Consider the following 22,944-nt stretch of genomic DNA (forward strand, 5'->3'; position numbering starts at 1 on the left):
CTCGAATCTATCAAAATAGAGGCCTCTGTTGACTTCGGTCAAAATGCAGGGGAATAGGAGCCCCTCTGCAGTCTTCCTCTGAATATCTGTTGAGATATGTTTTCTAAGAGCTGCAACTAGTTTAGCTTTATACATTATAAATAACCACCAAGAGCAGTAACATTTTGAACAAATGCGACCATCTGCAGTATATAACCTCCCACTGCCTTAACATAACACATTAAGCACCATGTACTGAAAGCGGAGGATGCCTTTCCACTTAATAATCCTCTGCGATTTGCTTGAGCATCAATGAACGCAAATACGAAACTAACCCTTTAGAAGCTGTGCAGTTGTATTATTTCTGCATCTTCTCCTTTTTTTGGGTTATCCCTGTTTCCCTGCTTCTCTATATAGGTGACTCTCCACATCGGGAAAATTTACTGCTCAAAGCAGCACTTTCTATTCCTCAGGAGAATCAGTGGGTCTCTCATTTTTAAGTTTTGTTGTTGTGGAATAATTTCTCCTGAACAAAATGAATAATATAAAAAAGGATCTTACTGTAATCTAATTTCAAGATGTCTGCAGATGCTTACAGACCCCAAGAAGGTCTAAGACCTATATTTTTCAAGGCAGTAGTGCTCCTCAGTTGATTGGAGTGATTCAGTTTCCATCCATGATAGAATCATAAAGTGTTTTATCTAGACAGATGAGAAGATTTCCTTCCCTAGGTTCACCAGGTACACACCTAAACACGGACCTGCATGCACACACAGACACATCAAATTTGATTTATAACTGTCCTTGTTTTACAACTAATATTAACAACTTACTGCACTCACCATCTGTGGGGATTTGCCATAATAGTAAGATATTCATTAATCAAATATTCAGCTCCAGAACACAACATTCATGGTACATTAGAGGTACAAATACCCATCAGTCCCTCTTCCAGCCACCCGTCTCACACAGGGGGGTGCGTGGGTCTAATACACGGTGCTTAACCCTGGTGTGATTGGTAGGACTACGCCCTAGATGGGATGCCAGTCCATCACAGGACACACACACACACACACACACTGTCATGGGGCACAGAAAAGGAATGATGATCCATAATACAGCATTCAGACACCAAAGGGGACTTTATTGCCAAACTAAACACATGCTACAGCAAAAACAAAAGGACCACAAGGGGTCAAAAACAAAGACTGGTGGGGCATCAAGAATAAACAAGGGCTAGAACATTCAGCCATGGAAACACTGGGGAACAATGTAATGAAAAAAACTAATTGGGGTCGAAAATACTGATAACGCCTACAAACCACAAACAGGAGCATACGCACAGCACATACAATGACCATCAGCGAAACAGGGCAAGATTAGGTACACTCATATAATGAACTCCAGATGAAAGACAGGTGTGAACAATTCACTAATTATCTAAACACTCAGGAACCAAGGGGAAAAACGGGATGGCCAGTGACATCTGCTGACCAAACAGGTACATGACACAGACACTGCCGGTCGGGGCTGAGAGAGCAAACCACAGTAGCCCGTATGACACAGGGGGAGCACGTCTCATCACATGGAGGCCTCAGTGCTGTCCATCGTGCCTCCGTGTCAGCCAGTCACAAATGCTACATTAATTAATTACATTCTGACGTTGTGCTGAGGGCTCCGCCACTTAATGTACTGCAACTCAGAGTTACAGTTTATCAGCTCATCTAACAAATGGCTGCACCTGTATGGCCAAGTTCTGGTCAGTTAACAGAAATAATCCCATAAATTGGGTAACTGACTTTATGGACGTGTATCCTACACACAAGTGAAAGTGCAGTTACTTTAAAGGTAACTGATTGCAGGAAGCAGAGAGAGTCATCATTTGCCCAGGTTGCAGCCTGGTCAAGCCTTACTGTTAGGCATCCCTCTCCATTTTATTGCCTTGGTTAATATTACGTAACATCCTAACTATCTATTATCCGCATTTCACTTATTTATTTGGCTGGGTCTGTTCTGCAGCGCTCTGATTCGCTTTTTCTTTTCTTGGCATTTTTTTTTTTTTACGGATATTTGCTCCGCTTTTCTCAGCGTTGCCGGCACTTTCCGGCACTAATGAGACGGGAGCGGCTAAGCGAAATGCCCCGTGTTTCCTAGCTGTTTCACGGATGCTGCTCCGCTCCCCGTCACGCAGGGATCCCCCCCGCGTACTTTCGCATCTCCCGTATGCGCGGCGCCGCGGAGCGCGGCCTCGGACATTCATCTGCAGCCGCTTCACGCCGTGCTCCGTGCGGCGCGTCCATACATCTCAGCCACTGCTACAGTTTCACACAAAAAGCTGCTATCTTAGCACATACTTTTATCAAAGCGACTTCGCAGACCAGCTTTTACATTTATTTATGCGCGCGTTATAGCCTGCTAACAAAATCATGGTCACAGTTTCAGTACCCTGGCTAGTGGGTCACAAATTAATTATAATCTGACGTGCAGCATAATTTAAAGGTTAATAAATAATTTCCATTTTTAACTTGGTATTATGTAAGATATTATTCAACTGAATATCATAATTTATTATCTATAGTGTTTGCATCGCATTCAATTATATAAAAACCCTCCTGTAATCAATTTATACCCAAATTGTAGATCTTTAAATGTGTGTTCACCAGAGAAGAAATAAAATATATCATAATAAATGTCCAGTTGAGAATGGAAGTTGTGAAACCTTCTATCAGTAACTTTTACCGAGCCCCTACAGGAACATGAAATTGCTATTTTTTTTTTTACATTTTTAGTTTCTGGTGCCCACCTGATACTAACCAGATAGTTTCAGGTGTGTTACGGTATAGTTTTAGGTCAGCACCAGAAACTGAAATTGAATAATTGCACGTTGTTTTAGGGGCTCCGTACTTTTTCAGTTATATGATATTTGTAATGTAAACATCCATCTTTCAGCCACTTAGCCGGTAAGGGCTTCCGGGTGAATCAGGAAACTGTCCCGTAGGAACCTTAGGCAGTGAGACAGAAAACACTCTGGATGACAGCTTCCGGGCTGCCATAGGGCCACGACTCAGAGGCAGCAGGTCACGTAAAGCCGTGTTTTTGGAGCGCGGCAGGAACGGGGGGTACCTGCAGAAGATGTGCACCATATAGGGATTAATGCAAAGTGCACAGAGCTGCCGCTTGGAATCCTGGAGGGCTGAGGAGGCACTGCTGCCCTGTGAGAGTCTCTGTCACCCCTCTGGAAAGAATCACAGTGCTGTATTAAATCTTTCTTGGTTTGTATGTTTATCGCTTTATTATATTTACACAAAAGGCCACTTTAATATCAGCAATATGGTATCATGCCATTTAATACTGCAGGTAGTGCAGCACCAGTGACCCTGACCAAGACAGATGCTTATAAGATGGGTGGGTGGGTAGATGAATGGATGGATGGATGGATACAGCAATAGTACACAGAGGAATTTATTTATGGATATTTATATACAGATATTTATATTTGGATGTTTAGGGAAGCCCATCCTGTGTCGGTGTGGATCCCAGTTCCCCATTGCAGTGATGGAGACACACTGTGCTGTAAAAATGGTGCCGTCCTTCAGACAAGATGTAAAACTGAGGCCCTGACTCTCTGAGCTCATAAAAGGTCCCTGGGCAGCTTTCAGAAGAGTAGAGGTCGTACCCCGATGTCTTACCTAAAATTGTCCCCTGTGGCCCTATCAAATCTGGCCTCCTAATCATCCCCTGTATCTAACTGGTGAATCCTCGCCTGCTCTTTCGCTACCTTAGCTACTGGGTGGTGATCGTACTGGTGCAGAATGGCTGCTGTCGCATCATTACGGTGGGTGCCACACTGTGGTGGTGGCTGATGTGGTTCCCCTTGGTTCTGTGAAGCACTTTGGGTGTCTTGAAAAGCACTATATAAATTTATCGTAAGGGTGACCAGTATAGATTTGTGATAAATGGTGAGATGGGTAGACGGACGGACGGATGGATACTTTAATTATGGACGGCCTGACATACAGTATATAGGGGGATAGCTGCATATCTACCATGAATCCCACTGCAATATTACCGTTTTATGCGCTTCAGAACATTCCACATGGATGCATGTGGTTTCCCATGTGTGATAACCCTGTTGCTGCTTCAACACGTGTGCAGCAGTAGCCCATTATTAATCTCTATCACACTGTGGCATGAATATCAAAGTGGAGGTACGCCTTGCCACAGTCACTCATGCTCGGGAACTGAAAGATGCCTACTAAATGCAAAGATGCTCGTTTAGTGGTGCTTGGGGCGGGCGGCACTGGTGGGGCACGATCTCTATGCCTCTTTCTCATTCGACCGCCCCCCCCCCTCCATAATAATACGTCCTACTTCCCTCACTGACAGATATTCCATTCACTTGTCTGCTGGTTTTTACTATTACTCGACATATTTAACTATAAGGTGAAGGGTTGTTGTATTACGTGAAAATTGTTACGATTCCGAAAGTCTCTCTCCTGCCGCAGATTGTGTGATGCCGATTTTTGCAATGCGTTTATGCGGGATTTAATTTAATCCCTTAACTTTGTAGCTGTGCCGCTTGACTGAAAAGCAAAATTTAAGAAGTGGGGCAGGGAACGAAACACGTATCTCTGATCTTTTTTCAGAAATAGAAATGATATTTTATGGAGCTGTGTTTAGCTAATAGGCATGCGGTGCTGCTGCTGTGTAAGGTCTGAATCAGGGGCGTAGCTAGAAATTCTGGGCCTCCTGACAAAATGTCACCTTGGGCCCCCCGCTAGGGTTGCCACATTCAATCTGAAGAAATACAGGTCCCCCACAGTTGATAGAATTTGCCAACTGGGGAGGGAGGAGGGTCCCCCATGGTAGAATTTGCGGAGCATATTAATAATTAATAATAATCTTAAAATTCAGAACCCCTGAGTATCAAATACCAATCACAAAACATAAATAGAAATGAATCATCAACCATCTAATATGCAACAACGTCTAACTTATGTAGAGGCTGTAGTGTAGGAAGATATTAGTTGACCAAATTATACTCGGATTACATGGCTGTCAGATTATAATCAAAAGATGTAAAAGAGCAAATAATGCCATCATTACATCCAAATGATGGTGCACACATTTGCCAGTGAATTAGCTGTTATGTTTCCTAATGCCGATGAAATGATCCAGCAATAGGCGGGTCAGTCGGTTCAATGCATCAGCTGCCTGTTCATACTGAGTAATGATGCAAACCAGCCATCTGTGTGTCTCTCAGCCTCCACACACACTAGATGTCTGATCCTCGCGACCCCAGCTCAGACCACAGGTTACAGGGTAGAGGACAGTCACAGGTTACAGGGTAGAGAGCAGTCACAGATTACAGGGTAGAGGGCACTCACAGGTTACAGGGTAGAGGACAGTCACAGATTACAGTGTAGAGGACAGTCACAGGTTACAGGGTAGAGAGCAGTCACAGATTACAGTGTAGAGGACAGTCACAGGTTACAGGGTAGAGAGCAGTCACAGATTACAGTGTAGAGGACAGTCACAGGTTACAGGGTAGAGAGCAGTCACAGATTACAGTGTAGAGGACAGTTACAGGTTACAGGGTAGAGAGCAGTCACAGATTACAGGGTAGAGAGCAGTCACAGGTTACAGGGTAGAGAGCAGTCACAGATTACAGTGTAGAGGACAGTCACAGGTTACAGTGTAGAGGACAGTCACAGGTTACAGGGGTAGAGGGCACTCACAGGTTACAGGGTAGAGGACAGTCACAGATTACAGTGTAGAGGACAGTCACAGGTTACAGGGTAGAGAGCAGTCACAGATTACAGTGTAGAGGACAGTCACAGGTTACAGGGTAGAGAGCAGTCACAGATTACAGTGTAGAGGACAGTTACAGGGTAGAGAGCAGTCACAGATTACAGGGTAGAGAGCAGTCACAGGTTACAGGGTAGAGAGCAGTTACAGATTACAGTGTAGAGGACAGTCACAGGTTACAGGGGTAGAGAGCAGTCACAGATTACAGTGTAGAGGACAGTCACAGGTTACAGGGTAGAGAGCAGTCACAAGTCACAGATTATAGTGTAAAGGACAGTCACAGGTTACAGGGTAGAGAGCAGTCACAGATTACAGTGTAGAGGACAGTCACAGGTTACAGGGTAGAGGGCACTCACAGGTTACATGTGAAGGACAGTGACATGCTGCAAGTTACAGGGTAGAGGGCAGTCACAGGCTACAGGGTAGAGGGCAGTCACAGGCTACAGGGTAGAGTACAGTCACAGATTACAGGGTAGATGGCACTCACAGGTTACAGGTAGAGGACAGTCACATGCTGTATGTTACAGGGTAGAGGGCAGCCACAGGTTACAAGGTAGAGGACAGTCACAGGTTACAGGGTAGAGAGCCATCACAGGTTACAGGGTAGAGGGCAGTCATAGGTTACAGGGTAGAGGACAGTCACAGGTTACAGGGTAGAGGGCAGTCATAGGTTACAGGGTAGAGGACAGTCACAGGTTACAGGGTAGAGAGCCATCACAGGTTACAGGGTAGAGGGCAGTCATAGGTTACAGGGTAGAGGGCACCCACAGGTTACAGGGTAGAGGACAGTCACAGGTTACAGGGTACAGAGCAGTCACAGATTACAGGTAAAGGACAGTCACATGCTACAGGTTACAGGGTAGAGGAGAGTCACAGGGCACAAAACATGAGCTTTTAAATTAAGAAAAACGTTTTATGAAACATAAGCATGACACAAAATGGTGACGAGGATGTCTAAGAAAGGAAAACAGGAGAACCATGATTATGAAAGCCAGGCCAACAGAGTATGAAGATACATAATTAATGTTAACCCATGGAAAACCTCCTGTTGGCTTCTCTCCTGTAGCACCCAACTCTGCCCAGGCAGCTGACCCTCTGATAGCCTTGATGAGATATTTAAGCTAATGAGAGCTAACAGGCTTTCAACGAATGGAATACCTGTAGGCCCAGGGCTGCTGCTCACTCACCATGGCAACAGTGCCTGTGCTATTACCACCAGCCCCCCGCCTGCACACATTTCTCATGGCTGTGGATGAGTTATTTCATAGCAGTTATGCATAGATCCATATTCTTTACTTACAGGTATGGAGACACTTTAGACAGATTACAAACCAGTCTGAAGAGAGTATAGAACTTGCAGAACTACATCAAAAGCAGCACGGAAAATTATATAAATACGAATAGAGCCAAGAAATATTCAGAGATACTAATGTGTAGACAGAATCTACCTGAATGAATCCCTTGACTGTGTTAAAATATGCTTTTTTTCTTGACACAGATTGTCAAGGTATATCCTAAAACTGGCATGTCTTTGCCAACTTGCAAATGTAATAAGAAATATTTCCATTTTAAACAATACTTGCAAAACTTCTGCAAAAAAATGATCATTTCAGAGTGTAGAATAGTGCAGGCCGTCAAACCCATCCCTGGAGGCCCCCTCCAGTAAAAAACAGGCGCGGGACTTTAGCGGCATATTTACCCAGAGGCACGTGAGAGTACAAAGCTTTCCCCCTTACCTACTGGTCCCGGGGGTGCAGGCCAGACGCAGTGCTTCACCCCGCAGCAGAGATGGAAGCCATCCACATTGACATGTGTGTGCTGGCATCTTCCATGACAAATATATATATATATATATGATTTTTATACACACATAGAGTCAGAGGCCAGTTCATTAGGTACACCTGCTTCTCCAAACAGCCAATCATTTGGCTGCAACCGAATACATTCGGCAAGCAGGCGGAGTCAGGAGGTTCACTTACTGTTTAGTCGGGCATTAGAACAAGTAATATTTATGATTTAAATGATTTTGAACATGATGTGATTGTTTTTGACAGACATGGTGGTTCCAGCATCTCAGAAACAGCCACCCTGCTGGCATTTTCAGATGTTTTCAGTGTCTGGAGTTTACAGAGAATGGAGTGAGGAAGAATAAAGTGGTGGGGGGGGGGGCATTTCTGCGGCCGGAAACACCTTGTCGATGAGTGAGGTCATTGGAGAATGGTCAGACTCGTTACAGCTAACAGGAAGGCTACAAATAGCAGCTCAGTACTACAGTGGTGTGCAGATGGGTTACTCCTCAGCACTTTAAGTGGTTCTGGGGACCAAAGGGGGTCACCCCAGGTACTAGGCAGGGGTGCCTAATAAAGTACCCATTGAATGTATAGCAATAAAGTATCATTTAAATGTGATTTCTGAGTTCTTAGATTAGCTTGAGATGTAAATGGAATAAAATGAGACATACTGCTGGTATCCAAAATGGAGGCTTTCCTTCTCGTGCAGCACTTTTTGTGTGACACCAGTATGTGACCCCTGATCTTGCCAATGACAAAGTTTGGATCTTGATCTTGAGGATGACTTCATGGCCAGGCCTATTCACCTCTCCCTCTCTACCGACCTTTCAATAAGATAGAGCCCAGTACACAGACTCCGAGATCTGGTCCCAGTAAGAGTCTTACATGAGTCCTGCTACTGAAATGTCTTCCTTTCTTAAAGCTTTCCTCCCCTTCCTGTATCCGACTCCTTTGACATGTGGGTCTGTTCACCATCCTGCTCAAAGCCCTACTTAAGAAGCCTCAAAAGCAGGATTGATATGCATAACCAAGCAGCTCGTGCCCCACTGCCCCACTAAATTTCAGACTGGACTCTGTATTTACACTAGACATTCATATATTAGAAGGAGGAAAAATTAAGGATTTTCTGCTGCCGATGGTGTAGACGTCCAGACTAATACCCCAAGCTTCATGAAGCATAATCACTGACTGAAAAATGTCCTTTATAATCCCTGCAAACAGCTCCCACCTGTTCCCTTATTTCAGATATTGCTCTTCCAGTTCTTCATACTTCGAAATATATATAAAGAATAAACAGGAAGCTGACATATTTTATTTAAACATGCTTAACAAGGTTACCGTTTCATTTTTGTGAATTCCTCTTGTCACCTTTAAGGGTGAGATCCATCTAAAGTTAAAATTATTAAAGCCTGTTATTGTTCCTCGGATGTGTTCAGAGGTGTGATAGGCCCTCAATGCCCTACATATTAGGTTTCATTTCTGCTTAAAGTAATTGTCTAACACAGACCACGATACTGATCGCGTAATTATTTTCATCCAAGAAGCAGAATCAGCCAGTGTCATTTAAACAGATGACAGCTGATACTCATTTCCAAATCCATTCAGTCAGAAAGCCTCCTGTTAGACCACACACTGATTTCTTTTGCAAATATACTATAGATCAGCTTTGCATGATAACTCTCAAAACAAGCCATGACAAGCGCAGAGAATAAGGAAGCCACAACAGATATGCTTGTTTTATCACGACGGATCTGCTTGGCATTTGTTTTGTACTGATTACCAAAGTAATTTATTTTTTTTTGCACATCTGATTAATTGCCGGTAGTGTTATCAGTGATAGGCAGTTATCGTCCCCCTCCTCAGCTACCGACGAGACCCCCACCAGCGTTAGAGTTACCAATTGGCTAAAAGCCTCCCCAGTGACATCTGGAAATATGAAAAAAAATATATTTCTGGTCTTGGAAACAAGCTTAAGTTACATTCAGGAACATGAATGCCCATCAGCACGTCTTTTCCAAAAAGAATCACAAAAATACTCAAAAAAAAAGTCACGTAAATGCAAAATGTACGGCTTCATTGAGGTAATGAGTTTGTAACAGTCAGTAAGAGAATAGCAGTAAGAACAGAGTGTGATTGAACTTATATGATGGCACACAACTACAAGCCAGGGTTAAAACCAAAAGTAGAGGAAAACTTTTTAAATTGACATAAAATTCAATGCAAAAAAAAATAAAACTTCAGTCAGAAGTAAAATATATGAAAACTAAATCTTTACTTAATTTACTTAAGGTCATGTTTTTAGTAATTTATAAACACATTGATAACATTCATAAAGCATTATAAACATGGCTATCGTATTTATCAAAAGGCATACATTATGTCGGTGTTTTTCTACCTTGGGGTCGCAACCCCATGTGGGGTCGCCTGGAATTCAAATGTGGTCCCCCGAAATGTCTAGTAATCGATAAAAAAGTATTACTGATAAAAAATATTTTCTCAGCTAATTATTATTCTTTTAAAAATTATGATTAAAACACCACATACAATCTTAAACAACTATATTCTTTCACGTTCATAAATATACATAAATATAAATGACTTCAAATAAAATGATCGCAATCACCTTCAGTCTTGTAAAGACGAGCTCGCCTAACTGTACATGTGATCAGGGAAAATAAAATGTGACTTTGTGCACTAATCTGGCTACTCTGTATTTGCAACACGGTGTAACAAACATGATCAAAAACTAATTCTAGAAAAAATAAAAGTCTATGGGGTCACCAGGAATTTGTGATGTCAAAATGGGGTCACAGGCCAAAGAAGGTTGGGAACCACTGCCTTATATCCAAGTACATTATGCATTATGAATTCTCTATGAAGCTCTATAAATACCTTTATAAGGCAGTATAAGCATTGGTGGTTCTGAGGCTGGGATCTGTGCCACAATTAGATGGTTGCCAGTTTGAATCCTGTGAATGCCAGGAGTGATTCTACTTTGTTGGGCCCTTGAGCAAGGCCCTTAACCTGCAACTGGTTCGTCCAGGGTAAGACATTAATCTACATCTAAGCCTGCAAGCAGGTCCTCCAATATACAGGGGAAACTTGGGGGTGACAGGATTGGCACTCCAACCACGGGGAAAAAAAATTCACACTGTTCCACTCCATTTGAAGTAGTGTGGTGCTGAGGTATCACCGGCCGCAAGGCTGCACTCAGGTTCTCATCCCTGAGGTGGCTCCTCATGTGGGGGAGCGGCAACGTGCTACATCAGAGGGCGCTCCTTACCTCTATGAGCATTAAAGATGGTTTGTACTGCATTATAAAGGTATCTATAGTGCATTATAGATGAAAGCTACATAAGGCAGTCATAATGCATTATAAACATGACTGTAATGTGTTATGTCTTTTCATAAATATTTATAGAAATGGTTATAGTGCTTTATGAATGCATTATAACGTATTATGATTGTGTTAATAACTTACCTAAAACGTGGCCATAAGTAAAGTGTTACCAATATATCATTAAAAAGAAACTAATAAAAATGAATAAAACCACACTGAACTAACTAAAACTAATATGGATTTCAAATAGAAAATTAAAATGATGAAGAAATTAAAACAACAAAACTATAATAGCCCAAACTAGAAGAGGCAAGAGAAATACAACAAAGAGATACGTATTTAGCACTGATAATTCTCCTAAATCAGTGTTTGCCAACCTTTCTCCTGCCACGGCACACTTTTCATAATGCAGCATTTTTTAACAGGTGTGACACCAGTTGAAAAACGCTGCCCTAAATAATGGTTCTACTCCCAGCATGCTTTTCACTACCAAGAAGTTACAGTCCGATAGCAACAGGGTCTCTACAACATAAATGGCAGCTTGCAGGAGGTCAGTGTTCACAATAATCTTCTGCCTCCCAGCCAGATGTGATTTGGCCTTTTGTGGGTTCTCTGGTTCCTAAAAGCATTCATGGCATGTATTGTATCTCACGGTGTGACCGTGGACTGCATTCATGATGTCGGCCACAGGGAGAGCTTGCCTCTGCTCCTTTTGCAGATGCCTCTGTGTTAAAGCACTTCAGTCTCAGCCAAGACCAAACCAGCGAGACGCTTCCATAGGTCACATACCTAACCAAATCGATATTGGCGAGAGTCAAGAACAGAACAGTGACGACGGAACCAATATGGGGGCATGAGAAAGAGGGTCAGGAAGGAACACTGATGTGTAAAGGAACATACCGTCTCCACAAGGCAGCCTGGCCCTCTGGCCTCCCATACTGTCTGCAACTTTTTTTTGTGCATTTCTGCAGAAATGTTTTGTCATTTCATAGGATTTTCAGAGACAGACTCTGAGACAGGGCTCAGAGCTAAAACTCCGTATGAAACTTCTGTAAATGTGACATTAACACCATTAAAGTGCCGTTAGGAAAATAACGACAGTGTGATCTGGGAAAGGATGACGTACGCTTCCTTTAACGGTGCCGGCCAGGGGTAGCTTTTCTGAAATATCAGCACACTTAAAACAGTTTGTTTCAGTTAATCGCACTGGGAGTTTTTCGGGAATGAAGATCAGTGCAGCACTTGAATTCATGCCGAACTTTGAGAAGCCCTGGATTTGAACCTGCTTTGGCAAACAGACTACTTACAAAAACAGATCAGGGCTGAGCTGACATTTTCAGAGCTGAAGCATGAGAAAATACCAGATTGATTAGAGGAATCCAGATGATGCTGAAATGTATTTGACAGAGGAGAGTTTAAAATGGGTATTCTTTATCAGCTGGTCATTGCAGCTTTAACAAACCACCCTGAGGGATTCTCACAGCTAATGTTTGCAGTTTGCTTCACCACTAATATGCAGCAACAAAACAAACATCTTCACATTTTTCCTCATGAATTTGCTCAGACCCATGTTAATTGTGTTAAGTCAGAGGTCTGCACAGCTATGAAAACCTTTCTTGTTTTTCCATGATTATTTATTTATTTTTATCATTATTGTTGCATTGAGTTGTAAACAATATAACCCAACATATGCAGCCATTAATGTCAGTGGATGACAATTGGAATTTTTTCCTGTCCAGGTTCTGTGCTGAACAGTAGGTAGGGCTGTGTGGGCTCGCTGAAATTTCAGCAAAACTCGCGTCACATTCAGCGATACATGCTTTCACCCAACAAGAGAAGCCAGGGAGGCTTAATTAAGAATCACTGTCACCATGACTTAAGGAATGGCCTAGCTGTTGCGATTTCATAATAAGCAGCAGTTATGGCTGGTCTGTGTTTACTATTTTGGGGGGGGGGGTGAAGGGTGGGCCTGGTATTTATCTGCCCCCTGGGCCTCTGACAGACTGGAGCCAGCCCCAGACATATGGTGGTGACAGCATCGGATCATGAAGACGCTCTTCATCAGCGGGATGCGGGAAGCTTGGCGAGATAAAGGGCAGCGTGTCGGGAGCAAAACACGGCGGCAGATCTGGGAAGAGACCGGGGTTGAGCCTGAGGAGGAGCGCAGGGGCGGGCGGGGAGTCGGCACGCGGCGGGGGACGCCACCAAAAGCGAGGCGGCAGCGTGTTACGGAGGAGAAGGCGGATGATTGGCTCAGAAGCCACGAGCTGGATTCACAGAGATGATGGCGATTGAGGCACCTCAGAAGACTCAGTCACAACATCTGCCAAGTGATCTCTCAGGGGAGTGGATTCTTATCTGATGGGGAAACGTAGCTTTTAGTGATCTCTCAAGGGAGTTGATTTATATCTGATCGGGAACTGCAGCTTTTATTAGTTGTTGCATAACTTTGCACAACTCAGGGAAAGAAAACTGTAATACCATAATATTGCAAAACTTCAGGGGTGCATTGGATTAATAATACATTTACATACTGAGATCTTTAGAAAGAGATAGAGATGTATAGACAGAGTGGCATGGTGTATGCTCAGATAGATATATCGACATCAAACACAAAGCATCTGTTTGACTCCAAGGACAGAGTTAGGAAGTAACACAACATATTCAAACGAGGAATAAGAACATTATAAGTGAACAGAGTCCCTGGGGCACTGGACACTGGTCAATTAATGTGGGGAAGTCATGTGACTGGGAGAATTCTGCCAACACTGTCCTCCTGGCTTTTCTTCACAGATCCCTAAGCATGTAAATTCACCCAGGCTGTGTAGCTCACCCTGTTTTCTGTCTCTGTCGGGTCTCAATATGATACTTTACTTTTTTTTGTCTTTCTCACCAACGGGAGCCATTTGCATTTTTATTTCCCACCTGTATTGTGTTTACCCAATAGGGAAAATAATTCAGGCACGTGGCTCTCGATGCCGTATTTAAGGGTATATTCCCGCTTCCTTGTCTTGATTCCCGCTTCCTGTAGGAATAAAAGGGAACCATAATGTTGCCTTTTGGGTATGAAGGATTCTTCACCGCGACCTGATTGGCCGGTACTCTAATCCAGCCATGTGAGGAGGGCCGGCCATATGCTTAGGCTCCTCCCAGAGTGACGGGTGACAAACAGCATCTCCTGGCTGCTTCTGTTGTTGATCCTCGTCCCCCCTGCGGTGGTTCCCCTTAAGCCTCGATGGGGGCGTCTCGGTGTGACAGCTTGAAGAGATGCCACCCCCAGCCACCCCACACTTCAGCAGCTTGGTGAGGATAGAGGCCTTGGGTGGGGGCAGCCTTGCATGGATTCTATACGATGGGGTGCTTCATGATAGCTTTAGTGAAGGCTCCTTCATGGTCACTGCCTTGGTGTGTGTCGGAGGTGTGTGTATGTCTGCTCTCCGAGTACCGAAAGCACCATGATCAGCAGAACCTCCATGAAGCTGAAGACCACTCCCATCTGCATGTTATCCTGTAACAAATTATACCTAAATAATGAGTGCACTCAATTTTATTTTTTACATTCAAAAGAATAATAAAATGCAAAAAAGAAACATGATTAATAAATAAGCCATATATGATCCAAAATTAAAAAGTCTTTTATGTTCTATTTAACATTATTAGCATAAATTTTTCATGCTTCTACAATCATCCAGACATAAACACCAAAGCATTAAAGAGTAATGCTTGCAGTTGTAAGCACTCTGCTGTAATACTGGGATCGTCGGCGTGAAAGGCAGCCACTGGCGCTGCACCAGTCGCCACAGCACGCCCACTTTTCAGAACCTCAGACGGAACGTGTCCGTCATTAATGAGCCGAGAGTCGGACCTGCTGCTGGCTCTGATCTACACCTAGATGCTGCGCCGCTGTCACCAGCCATCTTCAGGCAGGGAGGCCCCAAATGAACAGGGTTGGGACCGGGACTTGGGGGGGGGGGGGGGGGTGTTTCTATTAGACATTTCTGCAGTATGGAGTATGGCAGTGGTGGGGTGTGACTGCTGGCCAGAGAGGCCGCGGTGGGGGAGTATGATGGGGGTTCACGGTGAATGACGTTTGCTCAGTGTGTGTGGGGACCTTACGTTGGTATTCATAGACCTTCATCCAGCACAGGCTATGTGAAAACAGAAACTCTATTTTCCATATCAAATGTTAGGTAATGGTTAACTTCAACTGCACCTTCATAATGCTTTTATAGAGCATTCATAAGTAGCATGTAAGTTTGCCTTATAGCATTACCTCTTAAAGCATTGCATTCATAACAGTTTCCATGAACAACTATACTGCACAATCATATACTGTTATTAATATTTAGTTGTTATGGTATGTTTGCATGCTACAGTATACTTACATGCTGCTTATAAATGTTCTATGAATGCATTATGAAGGCATTATGAAGGTGCAGGTGATGTTATTATATATTATTATATAACACCTTATAAACTCTTCTTTGCAGTTTCCCTCTTCTTTGTGCTGTGTTGACTTGATAGAAAGCCCTGTGCTCTTCTCCTCACCGTCACCCACAGGCATCCTCACAGCTCACACCCACTAACAGGTGTGGGTTTGTTCTACTCTGCCTTTCAGTCTGCTGACTTGTTGCAGACCAGGCGGTGCTTCAGGTTAGTTCAGGCATGGATGGCCTCGCACATTCCTGTAAAATCCTCCAGTACAGAGCATAATTCACAGCCCCCGCCACACACACCCTTAACATGAGATTCTCACTGGAGAATACAGTGTTTGCCTTGCAACAGAGATGATGAGGCCTTTGTCAGACAAAAAAATCCGGTTTTGATTCCTCTATCCTCAGAACATTATCATTATTTATAGGTAATTCAATTAATGGCTGAGCTGTGCACAGAATTGTACAGACATTTATAGACATGTGCAGACAGTTAGAGGTGTTTCAGATGTTTATGGATAGTTAGAGATGTTTACAGACATGTACAGAGAGTTAGAGATATTTACAGGCATGTGGAGACATTTAGAGATGTTTACATTCATGTTTACATGTAGAGACATTTACAGATGTACACAAACACTGTACTGGCCTTTACAGAAGTGCAAAGGCATGTAGAGGCATATACTGATGCTCACAGATGTGTAAAGGCATGTACAGACATGTACTGTAGTGATGCTTACAGATGTGTACTGACACAGATGCGTAAAGGCATGTACAGACATGTAATGACACTTACAGATGCATAAAGGCATGTACAGACATGTACTGATGCTTAGAGACAAGTGTACAGACATGTACTGATGATTACAGACGTGTAAAGGCATGTACAGATATGTGCAGCATTGTACAGATGCGTATGCTGAGGACTCCCTTACTCGTGTTTTGATAAAGCTGCCTGACGACGCTACTTGCTGGGTGATGAACTTGAGGTGTGCTCTGCACCATGCAAGGTTAGATGACACGTTCATGAGGACGTGGATAAATGGGCAGAATTAAATCTCCACAGGTAACCAAATTCTCTGAGGCCAAATATAGCCATCAAGAAAAGTTCAGGTCCAGCCTGCTACACATTATCCTTACAGGTGGACATGAAAGTACAGGGACCGGAGCAGCTGTGGTTTTACCAACATGATCAATCCAATCGTCAGATTTTTACTAGCGAGAACTTTAAGGATTTTTATGGTTCAGTTAAATGACTGTGATTTGGCTTCCATCACAGCAGATCCATATGTAGAGCACTTAAACATGGACGTTCTGCTTAATACAACAGCAAAATAATAAACCAGAAATGGTCTACTTCTCAAATCTGATTGGAGCCACGGAGACTTGTGTTTAAAGCTGGACTGTCTCAGCTTTGGAATCCCTCACAGAGCTGTGTTCATGATAGCGGTTAAAGGCTCAGAGGAAGGATCATTAATGTCCAGGCTGGGTGACGGATCTTACCAAGGAACCATCTGAACTCTAGTGCCCATCATTAAAAAGTTCAAGGTCACTGGAACAATCACTTTCTATTGGAGAAGAATATATATACACATGCACACACAGACACACACACACACAACACACACATACACGTTCCCCTGCTATATATAAGAAAGTAGGTTCTGGGGACAAACAGAGACCTGAATGTAACAGCTAGGGGCCTCCCAAGATCGCTTCCTTCTGGAGGTCGATGAGCACGAGTGCTATTTAACGCAAACTGTGTGAATGTGGTGGCCCTCGAAGTCTGCACTGAAAGATAATGCCATGGGGGCAGATTCCAGATCATCCTGGAATGTCCTGTAAAACGACTCTGTATGCTCGACCTCTATGCTGAATCGGCACTGTAGTGGAAATCAGCACATTGAAATCTCATTATCGCCTTTATATGTTACCAATTACAAGCACATCCATTAATATATTCATGCTAAATCATTCTGAAGTAACACATGGTTATATTAGGTAAATTGCAATGCCTGCATTTGATCCTGTTTACATATATTGGTTTGTGTTACTTTTAAACAATGTAATGTGCTGATTTCAGGTTTATTACGGATTTTATCAGTTCTTTTTTGTCGATGCGATGTGGTAGAATTAACTGCATTAAATGCATCGGTATTTTTTAAATGCGGTGGGCGACTTGCTGACTCTTCTCCCCTCTATCTGCCCATTCAGAGGCAGTAGCGGTGTGTGTGTGTGTGTGTGTGTGTTTCTTTTCTTCCTTCGTCTGTGTAGGCAGAGTAATTGCAGCCCCAGCCAGCCTGTCTCGTTAGGCCCAGGCTGTGCTTCAGTTTACCGCGGCCCCCATCATGCCCGCGTCGCTCGCTCTTTAACCAGAAGGCTCCGGGCACAGTTCAATGCTTTGAGCGATGCGCTCGTTAGACCCTAGTGCTGCCCTGACCTCTTTTATTACTCTGTGCCCCCCCCCCTCCCCCCATAACAGTGAAGGGCTAACGCTGCAGGTTTAAAAGTCCTGAAATCACAGGTCCTCATCCACCTTTTTTTTTCAGGATTCCAGAACTTTCTCTACCAATGGGAGAGAATATTGGGAAGAGATGTGGAGATGAAGATAAAATGGTGGAGGAAATCCACCCGGAGCTCTCCATGTGTGACTAATCCTTCCAGAATCGACGGATGAAAAATAGCACCCTAACACATGGTACCTGACGTTCTTTTAATAAAAAGCAAATTGCATTTAGATATGGCCAATGTCACTATTTAAACTGTTACCACAGGACAAAATCCAATAACTGAAAAGATGACAGATGATCATGTCACAGAATTATTACAATAAAATAAACCCCTGCTTTGTAGCTAGAAGGCATTGCCACCCCCGCCACCCCCCCACTACCCCTCAGTATGGGTAACATGGGGTGTGGCCAAGACACCCCCATCCACACTAGGACACCATGTGGATGCGAGTAGCCTCAGAATTTCCTGAAACTCAAATGGTCAGTGCTCCAGTTAGGCAGTAGGAGGCGCTGGAGCTGAGCAGCAATGGATCCAGGTCTGCCAGGGATTACAATTATATTTTTGTTGATGTTTGTCATACAACCTTATGTTTGTCAAATGGGCAAAATTTAATCTGCAAATAGATGTATGAATTCCAAGTATGAATTTGCACACACAAAGCGATGTGTAGCTTAGCAAGTTAGAATGTTGTGTCTATGGTCAGAAGGTCACCAGTTCAAACCCCAGATGTCACCGTTGGGCCCTTTAACCCCTAGTTTTTCTTGGGACTGTCTGACCCTGCTTGGTCAAAAAATGTACATCACTTTGAAAATAAGTGTCTGTAAATCTAATGTCTGTAGGGTTCATGAGAAGATGGAGGTTTCCCACCAACACTGGGGAGTCAGGTGACCAGAATCATGTGACTGCAGTTGTTCATATTGATGAAGCTCACCTGCTCCTCACTCACCACAGCACAGATAAATTGCTTCACTCCATGGCACTGAACAGATCCGATCTGATTCACATAAACGCAGCACATAAACACAAAATTCCCTAAATCAGAGCCACTGATTTCATCAGAGATCAAGGACACAAACCCATGCAGTAATAATGAGACTGTTTAAGAAACTTTTTGGTATAATTTTAAGAATTTTGCATTCCACAGATTCATAATAATGATCCTTTACAAACTGCACTGAGGGAATGTAAAACAGGGTAAAGTTCTTTTCATGCTGTTGTCTCTTTGTTAATCATAAATTAGTAATTAATCATAACTATAAATAGTCATCCATGACTATAAATGTTTAAAATAGGCATTTCTTCTCAGAATGCCTCAAAACAGAAACATATAAATGTATTGCGTGTTGTCCTTCAGAGATCAGTTTATTGGACCATACTGCATGATTACTGATAGTAAACATAATTTAATGCATAACATGCACTGCTTTGGACACCACAAAAATAAACTATTAATAATATAAAAAGACATGAATTTCAGGGTGAAGCTGCGTCTGTTGCATTAACTGTTTGCAACGCAGCATGTTTCTCTGCCAGGTGAACTCTGAGGTATGAGGTCACTAGTGACGGTTTATTGTTTTTGACTAGGGGGGGGGGGGGGGTTGTATTGCCATGTCCTCCTTCACCTGTGGGAGGTGTTGACGGGGATTGATTTTTAAGCCCAGAGACAATAGGAAGCCCTTACTTCCCTTCTGGGGGTTTATTACATGGGGTTTGCCTGCAAGCCAGCTGTCTCCCTGGTGGGGGGGGGGCTCGAGGAGGGGTCGTCCTGCCAAAGCCTGAGGTATCTTTATATCACTCTGGAGAGTGAGTGATTGAGCGGGTAGGCTTAATATCCAGAACCCATCTGAAATCGGGGTATCCGATTAAAGAGGAATGGAGACAGTCAAAAGTGAGCCCAGCCCAGGGGCTGAATTGCTACACATGCTCACAAGTATCTCCTTAACGAGCCAAGGCGACTCATTAGCGATTTACCGCCGCTGGCAGCGGAATCATGGCACATTCACACACAAAATCCAAACGAACCCAGCGTGGCCATCTTCATGTTCGCTAAGCAGGCTTCTTCCTATCATGGAAGATGTGCATGTAGTTTTAAGGCAGGCCTTCTGGCTGGACATGCAAGCTCCTTAGATGTCTAGCCTTCATCGTGGGCTGTCAGATTGCCTGGCTGACAGCAATGGCTATTTGAATTTTTCAACCTGCTATGCGTCGTAAGTGTTCAGCAATTATTTTTACTACATCAGCCAGTCAACAGTTGTACATTTCTCCAGTTCTCCAGTTTGTCTGTTTAATATTAGAAATACAGTGTGGACCAGTTAGGGAAAGAAGCATCAATGGATTGACCTATACATTCACTGTCAGTCAAGATCTTACTTTGATTTTCAAGGTTGTATAAAGGTTAAACAAAATTATGGATGTAAAGCAAACATTTGGAAATGTACTAGCCAACATGATCAAAAACAAATTACCCAGCTTTATCCAGCACTTAAAACATAATTGAACTATCACTGAAGCAGGCTGTCTTTCATCAAACCGAGATCAATAATTCCTTGGAGAGGGCCCAGTAAATTATCCCGGAGATCAAGTTGTAAACTCCACTGTGATGATTTGGGAGAGACAAACCACAGGAGGACAAAGGCCTCGCAGATAATGAAAAGTCCTGTCCGGCCCTCACATAATATCATTCCCTGGCATCTAATCATCCACGGATGCTGGTCGGAAAATGCCGAAATGGGGGAGACAACTGCTTCTGTCTTTCAGAGATTGTTATAAAGTTCAGCTGTTGATTGAGCGGGCTCCCGTGGGGACAGTGCAGTTAATAGGCGCTCCTCTCAAATAAACATGGAGCACAGGCAATATTTAAAACATAATAAAAGAATGTGCACAATGTAAAATATCAGACAAGATGTCTCTAGGATTTGTTAGCTTATGTCATATAATAATATAGGCAACACTTTACTTGAAGCAGTCTACATAAGGGTGACATGTAACCGTCATAATAACAATAGTCATAACCATCAATAATGTGTCATTAATGTGCATGACATGTGTCATGTCATTCTTATAACGGTTACATGTCACCCTTATGTAGACTGCTTCAAGTAAAGTGTTATCATAATATCATAGATATGCAATCCTTCTTATATTAGGGCTATGAAAATTAACTGGTTAACGTGGATTAATCAATCACCATGATTAATCTGATTAAAATTTTTAACTCAATTAACCCATCTGCAGCGCAGAATGATTCAAAATCCCTGAAATGTCTCTGTCAACCCATTTCAGGCAGTTTTAGTGCGTTCCATTTGCCCTCGGAACTCATATTCCGAGTCGGATTCCGGAGTTTTGAAGCCGGAAGTGACGACATGCGCTCCCGTTTCTCGGAGATCCTGTCACTACCGAGAAATTTCTCGGAGCAGCACAGAGGATCCCGAGTTCAGAATCCAAGATGGCTGTACCCTTTATCAACAGAAGAGAAAGTTGTAGTTTTATACTGTTTAAGCACTACTTCTCATTTGTGGCTCATTAAATCGGTCGCACACACTATATATATATATATATATATATATATATATATATATATATATATATATATATATATATATATATATAACATGCATCAGCATATTTTCTGCTTTTTTGGAAACTAGCTCTTCTATGATACCGGGACATACTCTGTGTATGTCGTTTTACTGTGCGTGTAGTTTTACCCTGTGTATGTCATTTTACTGTGCGTGTAGTTTTACTCTGTGTATTTCATTTTACTGTGTACTGTATGTCGTTTTACTGTGCGTGTAGTTTTACTCTGTGTATGTAATTTTACTGTGCATGTAGTTTTACTCTGTGTATGCCGTTTTACTGTGCGTGTAGTTTTACTCTGTGTATGTCATTTTACTGTGCATGTAGTTTTACTCTGTGTATGCCGTTTTACTGTGCGTGTAGTTTTACTCTGTGTATGTCATTTTACTGTGCGTGTAGTTTTACTCTGTGTATGCCATTTTACTGTGCGTGTAGTTTTGCTCTGTGTATGTCATTTTACTGTGCGTGTAGTTTTACTCTGTGTATGTCATTTTACTGTGCGTGTAGTTTTACTCTGTGTATGTCATTTCACTGTGCATGTAGTTTTACTGTTGTTTATGTTGTTTTACTGTGGATATAGTTTTGCTCTGTCCGTGTAGTTTTTCTGCGCCTGTAATTTTACTCAATTTATGTTGTTTTATTCAGTGAATGTAGTGCACTTGTGTGTTCAGGTCACACAATGGCAAATGAGTTATTTCTGAACAACACATTAGAAAAGGATTTCCTAGTGTGGGGGAGCGTGCCAGAGATGGGGTCATCACTGAAGGTTTTCGCTTCGCCACCAAGATTGGGGTATCACGCTGCCCCCGCGTTCCCCTGCTACAGCCGCTGCCCGCCCCCGTCTCACTTTCAACACACCATCAAGGGAAAAATACAAAAAAAAAACTTTAACATTCCCTCTCATCAGAAATACTTTCCTTGTCACCTCCTTCATTTCAATGCAGTAACAGCTGTTAGAATTTATCCAGGGGATGGTGAGCAATATTTTATTTAACACCCACTGGAACATCAAAGGCTAAACGGCTTTCTGCCTTGCCCATTTAGGCTATAGAAAAGGCAACTTTCCGCTGTGTTCTGCTAGTTAGCTCAATGCTAAGTGGTAATTTAGTGTGCCAAGTCATGCTGCATGAAGAGGTGCGATCCTGTGTGTTGGAAATGGTGACGTGCTAGCCTTAGTTTAATCTCAGTTGAAAGATGGATGAATGGATGGATGGATGGATGGTTTTGAATCGTGCCTTAAAAGAAGGAAACAACACAACATGCCAGGAAGTTACACTCAATTAATTCAATTAATTTGTAGCCACCTAAAATATGAACAAGAAATTGCAAGACGTTTGTACAAAACAGCCTATGTTGTGCTTGGAAGAGTCAGGTGATCTGGATTATTCATTTTGATTGGTTCCACCTGTCACTCGTTCTCCCAGTAACCGTACTATCTTCTGTGAATTTATGCCCTCCCTATTCTGCCTCAGCATATCTGAGGTCCTGCCTTCCTGCCTTCCTTCAT

This window comes from Paramormyrops kingsleyae, chromosome 15, assembly GCF_048594095.1.
Source record: "Paramormyrops kingsleyae isolate MSU_618 chromosome 15, PKINGS_0.4, whole genome shotgun sequence".
In the NCBI taxonomy this organism is placed as follows: Eukaryota; Metazoa; Chordata; class Actinopteri; order Osteoglossiformes; family Mormyridae; genus Paramormyrops; species Paramormyrops kingsleyae.